Raw genomic sequence first — 11679 nt, 5'->3', positions numbered from 1 at the left:
TCTGTATTTGGTAAATTACTAATAAAAGATTTGAATTGCTTTCTCAACTGCACGTAGCCTCGGGTGATTTATTTCCCACTAACAAATTAAAAGTGGCTGGCCCATTGGTATTTGGGAGGAGGGATAAATTCACCCTAAAATTCATCATGTATTCTTAAGTTTTTAGATATCTTGATATCAGCAGAATGTCTGCATCCTCTTTTTCTATTCTTTGTCTTTTTCTTAAAGCCATTTGTCATCTTAAGTAGCCAGTTAGAGTCTCTCTCTCTCTCTCTCTCTGTTCAGAATCTGTTCCTTGCCTAGGCAAATATATTGTACTCAACAGTGAATAAATCGATTGCATTGCTGACTCATCAGACTTGTTCCTTGTCTCCCCAGCATGATCACTGAGGAATTTTCTTCTGGGTTCCACAATATCCTGCATTGTCACAGCTGAGAATGCAGAATATAGAAATGAGGATGTGAAGAAGGAGGAAGGAACTGAGAAAGAGGATCCAGCTTCACTTCCTGAGCTTTGCCGAGAGGCGCCAATACCAGACAAGCAAATACACAGCTCTCCCCTAGTCACAGAAGGAGCCCTTCCCTGTTTATTTATAATCTTGCAAAACAGCAAAAGCAGAGAGGAAAATGCTTGCAGGAGCTTCTGCTCAGGTAGGAGATTGCCCCAAACTTTCTGCCCTCTCTATACAAACACGTTGCATCTTTCTAACCTGAGACACTGCAGAGTCAGCCTGACGTTAGTAAGACCCAGAGCAGAATTGAGGCTGAGAAGAGGCACTTTTAGCGCCTCCTGAAGAGAAGAAATTAGAGAAAGGGACTCTATGTACCAGATGTTTTGTGTAACTAGTTTCTAGTTGATATAATCCTGTTCTGGGACTATGTGTTATGTGACTTTAGATATTTTCAAAGCACTTAGCCTTCCAAAGTTCCATAGAAACCTATGGAACTTTGGAAGGCTAAGTGCTTTGAAAATTTGCCTGTTTGTGGCTGGGATGTGTCTGATGAACGTGATTCAGAAGGTGCTGAGTATTTCTGTGGTCTGTGTTTCAGGACCCAGTCACCTTTGAGGACATTGCTGTCTATTTCTCCCAGGCGGAGTGGGAGCATTTACAAGAACAACAGAAGCAACTTTACATGGATGTGATGAAGGAGAATTATGAGACCTTCAGCTCACTGGGTAAGTGGTGGGGTAACCAGGGCTTTTTTTCCCAGCCAGTACAATGTATTCAACTATGTAACCCAGCATAGCTCTACCTGGAAGGTGGCTGCGTCTGAGTCTGAGGGTCACAAGTTTGGGGAAGGCTGGTGCACTGAGGGGAAAAACCCCACAAGCTGGGAGATTTTGAGTGAGAGGTGTAATGGGGTAGATAGGACATTTTTTGGAAGCAGGAAAAAAAGGTGCCGGTATTCCAGTGCATACTTGCTGAAATAAAAACCCCTGCTCAGCAGGGTTGCCAGGTGGAAAAATTTTTCCCCACCCAAACCAGCCCAAAACCAGCCCAAAACCTGCCCAAAGTCAAACCCTGCCCCTGACACCCCCGCCCCTGACACCCCCGCCCCCGCCGTCATCGGCCCCACCTCCCCATCATTAGCCCCGCCCAAAACATCACTAACCCCGCCCAAACGTCATTAACCCCGCCCCCGCGGCCGAAAAAAACCGCTTAAAAAACCGCCCAAAAGACCCAAAACAAGCCCAAAAAACCGCAACCCGCGGCGGGCAAAAATTTCCCGCCGTGGGTCGCGGAAAACCGCCCACCTGGCAACACTGCTGCTCAGTGGTATGATGGCTGTGGAAGCAGAAGCCAACGATAAATAACTCGGACAAGGCTGGAGGTTTGTACCAATCACGTTTCCCTCCAAAGAGGTTCTCCTCCCACCATTACTTCATTTGTCAGGAGATCCCTCCCCTTGTTCTAGAACTGTGGAGCATTTAGTCAAAGTGCAGTGTTGAAAACAGCCACTAGAGGTCTCTACAGCTGCAGAAAACATAGGACTACTACTATTTAACATTTCTAAAGCACTACCAGGGTTACGCAGAAGAAAGAAAAGACTTCAGTTGGGAGGCAAAAGGTTTGCCTAGGATCCCCTAATAGCTTTGTACTACTACTACTACTAATAGCATTTATATAGCGCTACCAGTCGCACGCAGCGCTGAACACTTGACATAGACTGGCCCCTTTTATTAATATAGATTAATAAGCCTAGCGTCATTGTTGAAGCCTAAATTAGTAGGCCCAGAAAAATCGATTTAGTAACACGGAAAAGAAATATCTATAGCTAAAGGCACTAGGTATTGCTGGGAACTGCTGCTTGTGACTTTAGAAGCGACAGTCTGCCTGCAAATGTCTCCATGTCCTGTCCTTGAACAGATAAGACGGCTGGGCCTGTAAAACAGCTGACGGGGACTGTATCTTTCCTACTCCCAGCCACTGAGTGAAATTTGTACAGGTTATCTCTGGTTAGTGGTGGAGATTTCTTTTCCTTTGGAAGTCCCTCTGTGTCTCTTCTGGCTTTCAGGCCGGGTGTGATTCTGTACTAGACCAAGAGGAGCCTTAGTCTGCAAATGCAGGCAGATCCCTCTTCTTCATTTTGAAGCTCTGTGGTGGTTCAACTCCTCTTTCTCCTGGGACAAGCAGGATGTGTCAGCTACATATAGGTGACGTCACCGGCGGCTCCCATTGGACGGAAATGCTGTCTAATAGCACATCATAAGAACATAAGCGTTGCCGTGCTGGGACAGACCGAAGGTCCTTCAAGCCCAGTATCCTGTTTCCAACAATGGCCAATCCAGGTCATAAGTACCTGGCAAGATCCCAGAACAGTAAAACAGATTGTATGCTGCTTATCCTAGAAATAAGCAGTGGGTTTTCCCAAGTCCATCTTAATAATGGCTTATGGACTTTTCTTTTAGGAGATTATCCAAACCTTTTTTAACCCCTGCTAAGCTGACTGCTTTTACCACATTCTCTGGCAAAAAATTCCAGAGTTTAATTACTCATTGAGTGAAGAAATATTTTCCCAGGTTCATTTTAAATGTACTATTTAGTAGCTTCATTGCGTGCCCCCTATTCATGTTTGTATGTTCTTCCTTCTACCCCCAGGGCCAACATCTCTCCCTCCTCTGTACCCCCAGGTCCAGCATCTTTCTCACCCTTCCCTTCACCCCCTCGTCCATCTCTCTTCCTTCCCTGCCTCCCTTCCTGAATATAATGTTTCTCTCTCTCTCTTCTCTCCTTCCCCATACATAAATAATCTGGGTTTGAAAACTGCCCACCCTCCCTACTGTATACCCTACTATTTCTTTGAGTTTGTATAGTTGTCAGAAACTATTGTTTTGCTCTGACTACAGCCGCTCTTTTGCACCCCCCCAGAAGCTGCAGCCCTAGGCAGTTGCCTAGTGGCTGGACTGGCCCTGGCTCCTGCAGGGCTCGGAAAAGGTTCTACTCGGCATAGCCTCAGAGACCATGTGGTTGAGAGGTTTCTCACCCCAAGTAAAGATTTTATTCTCCATTAGAGCACTTAAGGAACTGCAGAAGAGAAGCTAACATCTCACTTTGGCCACCAGCTGAACTATGTGTACATCTTGCAGTGTGTATCCTTAAATACCCTTTGCCTTGTAACAACTATTGTGAATGCTTTATGTCAATGTTTAACCTAATTGATTAATTTTTTGTAAATACCACTTCATGTTACCATGTACAGTACATGGTAAGTAATGCTGATGATTTTTGAACACAATGTCCTTTCATCAGTTCTGGGGTGCAAGAGGTTACCACAGGACTCGGGGAAAACCGACTCTTTTGATACCAGCCATCCACTCTTAGAAGTCTTAGAATCCTGATTCCAGGTACTGGACGACTCATCCAAAGCACAAACGCTACAAACCTTTAGCATATGGGGCCTGTCTCCTGCAGGCCATAGGCAGCCACAGGGCAGATAGAGTGGGGCATGGGTTTACATGACTTTCCTGACACATGTAGGGGCCAAAACTTTTCTTCTTTACCTGAGGTTTGAATTTTTTGTTTTTTAATTCAAGTTTTAATGTTAGAAAACTTCCAGAAGAAAGAATTCACCAAGTCCTGAATTTGAGGAAATCGCCCCCAAAAGGATTATGGGAAATCTAATATGTTGTTCTTGCCCTAGAAACAGGCACTTCAATTGTCACCCCTGATGTTATATCCCGCATGGACCGAGGGGAAGAGCCATACATCAAAGATGAGCTGGAATCAGTGAAAAAAGAAACTGAGAAAAGCAGCTGCTCAGGTGAGTACAGTACATAAGTATTGCCACACTGGGACAGACCAAAGGTCCGTCAAGCCCAGTATCCTGTTTCCAACAGTGGCCAATCCAGCTCAATATATTTTATGATGCTTATCCCAGAAATAAGCAGTGCATTTTCCCAAGTCAATTTAATAATGGTCTGTGGACTTTTCCTTTAGGAAGCTGTCCAGACCCTTTTTAAACCCCGCTAAGCTAACCGCCTTTACCATATTCTCTGATAACGAATTTGAGAGTTTAATTACACGTTGAATGAAGAAATATTTTCTCCGATTTGTATTAAATTTATTACTTTGTAGCATCATCGCATGCCCCCTAGTCCTAGTATTGTTGGAAAGAGTAAACAAATGATTCACGTCTACCAGTTCCACTCCACTCATTATTTTATAGACCTCTATCATGTCTCCCCTCAGCCGCCTCTTCTCCAAGCTGAAGAGCCCTAGATGCTTCAGCCTTTCCTCATAGGGAAGTTGTCCCAACCCCTTTATCATTTTCATTGCCCTTCTCTGTACCTTTTCTAATTCCACTATGTACAGTTATTTTTTTCATTTTTTGGGATGGGTCAGTTTAGAAGAACTCATTGTGAAAGAGTGCTTAGATAATTAACTACTTAATGATGTACCGAACAGTTTTTTATTGGTAGAGATACTTTTCTCCAATTAATACATAAGATTTTGGTGGGTTTTTTTCTCTGTACCATTTTTCTCCATGGGTTCAGAAACCGATGATATAATTCGTGTCTCCTTACATAAGGCTGTTAAACACAGAACAGTTATTTAACATTTCAAACAACACAAAACAAAATGACACTCTATGAAACCAATGGCCAGCAGCTTGAAAACAAATCGTAGAAAGTTTGTTTTACCTGTCATACATAATTAAGTTGTGGAATCAGTTGCTGAAGAATGTGGTTAGGTTATGCCACATACAGAGGGCTTCAAGAGAGGCTTGGCAAGTCCATAAAAATGTTATGATCAGGCAGACTTGGAAGAGCCATTGCTCATCCTTGAAAATGAGTCAAGAGAAGTAAATCTACTTTTGGGGATCTGCTGGGCATTTGTGACCCAGACAGACCATTGTGAAAGAAAGGCTTCTGGATGTGACAGAGCTTGGCCCAGCTCAGCATGGCTTTTCTTATACTTTATGTGGGAAAACCAAAAAAGTGCTTTTAAATATTGACTTGAATGCGATCATATATGCTATCTGCATCTCTTGCAGTGATCAGCTTGGAAATGTATTTCCAGAAAAGAAGGGTGGCAAATTTATAAAGGGGTATTGTATTACTGAAATGTTCTTCTCCTACAATAATGCCCAATATTCTTTTTTTTTTAATCTAGAAAATGATGATCTTAGAAACAGTAATCTAGAGATGCATCACTGGAAGCTCAGCGCGAAGCCTGAAGGGGAAAATATGTTCTCAGAAAGAGATGATGAAGAAACATCTTTCTACTCTAATTGGGGAGAAAAGGGAAAACATCAGTGCATCCCAGAAAATAAACCAAAAAATTCAACAGGAAGCTCAGCTCTATGTGTACACGGGACCGGAACTATCACACATACAGGCAAAGAGCAGAGAAATCAGATGAAAGACCAAAGATGTTTATGCGATGTTTGTGAGAGATCGCTCAATAATTGTGTAGCTCTAATACGGCAAAAATCTGATGCTGAAGAAAGATCATCTACATGTACAGACTGTGGAGAAACTTACAATCAAAAGGGAGAACTACAGGGACAACATAAAACATGCATAAAAGAGACAAATATTTTGTGTTATGAGAATGGTTTCAGTAGGACGAAAGAGCTAATGCAACACCAGAAAAATGATAAAGAAACTAGAATGTGTACAGTTACACAATATGGGAAAAGCTTTATTAATAAGTCAGATATTACAAAACACCAGAAAAACAACATTGATAAAAGAATATATTCATATCGTGGTTGTGACAAAAAGTCCAAACAGGAAGAAAACTTTACAAGAAATGCTAAATTCCACCCAGGAGAGAAACAAGTTTCAGGTACAGAATGTAAGAAAATCTCCAGTCGCATGAATACATTCACAGAACATAAAATAACTCCAACTGGTGTGGAATCGATCACTTGTACTAAATCTGAAAAAATCTTTTGTAAGACAACAAACGTCTCAAAATACCAGAAAGTTAAAAGAGATGAGAGTGTATATACATCTTCTGACAGTGATAATAGTGCCCAATGTGCAAAACGCACAATGCACCATAGAATCCATTCAGGAGTGAAACCATCTCTATCTACTGAGTGTGGTGAAAGCATCACTGAGGACAGCCTCAAAGTAAATCAGAAACCATTTATATGCACTCAGTGTGGTAAAAGTTTCAGCCAGAAGATTCATCTTACTGGACACCAGAGAATTCACACAGGAATTAAACCATTTACATGCTCTGAGTGTGGTAAAAGCTTCAGCCACAAGCACCATCTCACTATGCACCAGAGAACCCACACTGGTTCGAAGCCATTTTTATGTACAGAATGTGATAAAAGCTTCAGGTTCAAAGAAGGCCTCACAAAGCACCAGAGAATCCACACAGGAATAAAACCATTTACATGTTCTGAGTGTGGTAAAAGCTTCAGTCAGAAGGCACATCTTATTGTGCATGAGAGTATCCACACAGGGCTGAAACCATTTATGTGTTCTGAGTGTGCTAAAAGTTTCAATAACAAGGCGCACCTCACTGTTCACAAGAGAATTCACACAGGAGAGAAACCATTTCAGTGTACTGAATGTGGTAAAGGGTTCAGTCAGAACACACATCTCACTATGCATCAGAGAATGCATACAGGTGTGAAACCATTTGTATGTACAGAGTGTGATAACAGCTACAGACAGAAGGCAGATCTCATAAAGCACCTGAGAATCCACACAGGAGTGAAACCATTCATATGCTCTGAGTGTGGTAAAAACTTTAGTCGGAAAGCAAGCCTCACTCTTCACCAGAGAATCCACACTGGATTTAAACCATTTTTATGTACTGAATGTGGTAAAAATTTCAGTCGGAACATTCAGCTCACCTTGCACCAGAGAATACATACAGGTGTGAAACCATTTGCTTGTACAGAGTGTGGTAAAAGCTATAGTCAAAGGGCAATTCTTACAAAGCATCTGAGAATCCATGATGGAGTGAAACCATTTATATGATCTGAATGTGGCAAACGCCTGTCAGAGAATACACCTCACCAAGCTGCATGCTACATACTCAGGCTCTGTATCTGGTTACAAAAGGGAATAAAAATTCAACTTCATCGTTGACCTCTTTGGGTGCAAGTCCATCAGAGGGCAGCAGAACTTTACTTTTCTGTGTCATTTTACAAAGAAGGAGCGATAATAATTAACAACAAAAAAACGTCTTGTGGGGTAGAGTGGCTAGAACCTGTGTAGGTCATTTGTTTGTTTTCCTTTTCCTTGTGTAGCCTTTATACCAGAGAAGATCAGATAATAAACTGGTTGGGAGCTATAAATCATTCTTAAGCTCATACAGCATACGGTCAGATTAGAGGATTAACATCTGGAATGATGCTTCTTGTTATGCACTGTAATATCCTTTGATAAGTCTGTACCCCTTCTTATAAATTCAAAGGATACTAGGAATGCAACTAATTTATGTAGCCCACATATTAAACCTTCCAAATCCAGCAGGATTCTTTACTGTTAGAGATGTGACCAGAGCTGAGACTCCATGTCATTTTTGCATGTGTTTTGGAGTTATGGAAGTGGTTCGTTATTTCTTGGGTAAATCACTCCTGAATTAGAAGGCTTCGCCATAATTGTTTTATGACTTAATTGTGCGTCAGATAGCGGGTGAACCCTGTCTGTTCTGTTCCTTTTCCTTAGGCTGACAAATGGTCAGATGTGTTTAGTAAAAGAGGTGTTTGCTTTATTAAATGTAACCAAACCTTTATGTGACATCACCTGTGAAGGTATCTCTTTGTGTAGTTTTTATACCAAAGGTTAAACTTCAAAGAAACGTTCTGCAATCTCATTAGTGCTGCCTTTTACAGGAGTACAGAGAAGAAATACCTTCCTTTGGACAGCAAATGTGTAATCCATAATAATAAAACTTAACCTTTGTCTCCTAAGTAAGCTTTACAAAATAAGTGTAGCACGATATGAGTTTAATTGTCAAAGTTATTGATTTTGGGGACCAGATACAAATGTATATATAAAAAAAATACAGCTGCAAAGACTTATTGGGAGAGAATCAGATAAACTGGTCTGGCTTTCATCTCCCCTTTCCCCCCTGGAAACTACTGATAACAAAAACTAGCTGGGTGGATACCTAAGCCCATCAACACTACTACTACTACTACTACTACTACTACTTATCATTTCTATAGCGCTACAAGGCATACGCAGCACTGTACACCATACACAAAAAAAGACAGTCCCTGCTCAAAGAGCTTACAATCTAGATACATCTCCAAAGAACAAAACTCTGAAGATGGACAGCAATCACAAAGACTGGAGTTAACCAAAGACAGTGAAACACTCAGACTGAAAAGCCCATCTAGCTATCTAATCTGACAAAAGAAGCCCACTTACTCTCAGACAAAGACTCTTGTAATCCTGTAAGATTGCCTTATGGATGTGTATCTACCAGCAGATGTCAAGACAGAAAGTCTTATGATGTCATTAAACATGTGACCAGTTACCATGCTCCATGTCAAAACTAGATGAAACCAGTTTTCAGCTATACCTGAGTTTTCATTGGATCGAGTACACCCCACCGGACTTCAACCTAGGGTCCAGCAAGAAAATATAAAAAGCCTGGAAAATGCCCAGCTCTCTCTCTTGGGATCTGCCTCCTGCCTCTCTGCTGGACTTCACACACACCCTGAAGACTTTCTCCAGGCTTCAACTACAATTCTGCAACAAAAGACTCCTGTTTCAGCAAGGATCTCCATCACTCCACCCAGCAGCCTCTGTTGAAGTGAGTTACCATTATCCAGCATAATTATAATTCAGACTTGATATCTTGAAAAGCACATTTCTCTTGTGAAAGATTCTTAAAAAACTGCCCCTCTCTTGTAACATTGTTATACTAGCCGTTAAGCCCGTTAAAACGGGCGAGTTTTTTTAATTTCACCTCCATGTGTAGCAAGTCTGCTCTGTCCCCTGTCCTCCCCCCATGTCCAGCAACCCTCCTCTGTCCTCTTCCCTCACCCCATGTCAAGCCACAGTCCTCTGTTCCCTGCCCTCCCAAAGAGACAGTGAGTGTGAGAGTGAGCAGCTAGTGTGTGTGTGCTTGGGTGTCTCTGTGTGTGTGTGTGAGTGAGTGAATGAGAGAGAGTGTGTGAGTGAGTGAGAGAGAGTGCTTGTGAGCTGTTAGTACTCCCTGTCTCAGTGGAGGTTCAGTGTCTCCTTGTAGTCAGTTGTTGGAGCTGTGTGTCAATGGAGGTTCAGTGTCTCCTTGTAGTCAGTTGTTGGAGCTGTGTGTCAATGGAGGTTCAGTGTCTCCTTGTAGTCAGTTGTTGGAACTGTGTGTCAATGGAGGTTCAGTGTCTCCTTGTAGTCAGTTGTTGGAGCTGTGTGTCAATGGAGGTTCAGTGTCTCCTTGTAGTCAGTTGTTGGAACTGTGTGTCAGTGGAGGTTCAGTGTCTCCTTGTAGTCAGTTGTTGGAGCTGTGTGGCAGTGGAGGTTCAGTGTCTCCTTGTAGTCAGTTGTTGGAGCTGTGTGGCGGTGGAGGTTCAGTGTCTCCTTGTAGTCAGTTGTTGGAGCTGTGTGGCGGTGGAGGTTCAGTGTCTCCTTGTAGTCAGTTGTCGGAGCTGTGTGGCAGTGGAGGTTCAGTGTCTCCTTGTAGTCAGTTGTTGGAGCTTTGTGGCAGTGGAGGTTCAGTGTCTCCTTGTAGTCAGTTGTTGGAGCTGTGTGGCAGAGGAGTTTCAGTGTCTCCTTGTAGTCAGTTGTTGGAGCTGTGTGGCAGTGGAGGTTCAGTGTCTCCTGTGTGGCAGTGGAGGTTCAGTGTCTCCTTGTAGTCAGTTGTTGGAGCTGTGTGGCAGTGGAGGTTCAGTGTCTCCTTGTAGTCAGTTGTCGGAGCTGTGTGGCAGTGGAGGTTCAGTGTCTCCTTGTAGTCAGTTGTTGGAGCTTTGTGGCAGTGGAGGTTCAGTGTCTCCTTGTAGTCAGTTGTTGGAGCTGTGTGGCAGAGGAGTTTCAGTGTCTCCTTGTAGTCAGTTGTTAGAGCTGTGTGGCAGTGGAGGTTCAGTGTCTCCTTGTAGTCAGTTGTTGGAGCTGTGTGGCAGTGGAGGTTCAGTGTCTCCTGTGTGGCAGTGGAGGTTCAGTGTCTCCTTGTAGTCAGTTGTTGGAGCTGTGTGTCAGTGGAGGTTCAGTGTCTCCTTGTAGTCAGTTGTTGGAGCTGTGTGTCAGTGGAGGTTCAGTGTCTCCTTGTAGTCAGTTGTTGGAGCTGTGTGTCAGTGGAGGTTCAGTGTCTCCTTGTAGTCAGTTGTTGGAGCTGTGTGTCAGTGGAGGTTCAGTGTCTCCTTGTAGTCAGTTGTTGGAGCTGTGTGTCAGTGGAGGTTCAGTGTCTCCTTGTAGTCAGTTGTTGGAGCTGTGTGGCAGTGGAGGTTCAGTGTCTCCTTGTAGTCAGTTGTTGGAGCTGTGTGGCAGTGGAGGTTCAGTGTCTCCTTGTAGGCAGTTGTTAGAGCTGTGTGGCAGTGGAGGTTCAGTGTCTCCTTGTAGTCAGTTGTTGGAGCTGTGTGGCAGTGGAGGTTCAGTGTCTCCTTGTAGTCAGTTGTTGGATCTGTGTGGCAGTGGAGGTTCAGTGTCTCCTTGTAGTCAGTTGTTGGAGCTGTGTGGCAGTGGAGGTTCAGTGTCTCCTTGTAGTCAGTTGTTGGAGCTGTGTGGCAGTGGAGGTTCAGTGTCTCCTGTGTGACAGTGGAGGTTCAGTGTCTCCTTGTAGTCAGTTGTTGGAGCTGTGTGTCAGTGGAGGTTCAGTGTCTCCTCGTAGTCAGTTGTTGGAGCTGTGTGGCAGTGGAGGTTCAGTGTCTCCTTGTAGTCAGTTGTGGAGCTTTGTGGCAGTGGAGGTTCAGTGTCTCCTTGTAGTCAGTTGTTGGAGCTGTGTGGCAGTGGAGGTTCAGTGTCTCCTTGTAGTCAGTTGTTGGAGCTGTGTGGCAGTGGAGGTTCAGTGTCTCCTTGTAGTCAGTTGTTGGAGCTGTGTGGCAGTGGAGGTTCAGTGTCTCCTCGTAGTCAGTTGTTGGAGCTGTGTGGCAGTGGAGGTTCAGTGTCTCCTTGTAGTCAGTTGTTGGAGCTTTGTGGCAGTGGAGGTTCAGTGTCTCCTTTTAGGCAGTTGTTAGAGCAGTTTGAAAGGCAGGCTCGTTTTTCAGTCGTGTGCCGGTCTCCCTCCCTCCCTCCTTCCCCCCTCCCCGCATACATGTTGTTGT

General features: G+C 43.6%; 1 pseudogene; it reads left to right on the top strand.

Annotated features, from left to right (window-relative positions):
• The first annotated feature begins 526 nt into the window (after window positions 1-526).
• Window positions 527-8171, top strand: LOC115458950 (annotated as a pseudogene).
• The last annotated feature ends 3508 nt before the right edge of the window (window positions 8172-11679 follow it).

This window comes from Microcaecilia unicolor, unplaced genomic scaffold (assembly GCF_901765095.1).
Source record: "Microcaecilia unicolor unplaced genomic scaffold, aMicUni1.1, whole genome shotgun sequence".
NCBI lineage: Eukaryota > Metazoa > Chordata > Amphibia > Gymnophiona > Siphonopidae > Microcaecilia > Microcaecilia unicolor.
This window is presented reverse-complemented; position numbering and strand designations above follow the sequence as displayed.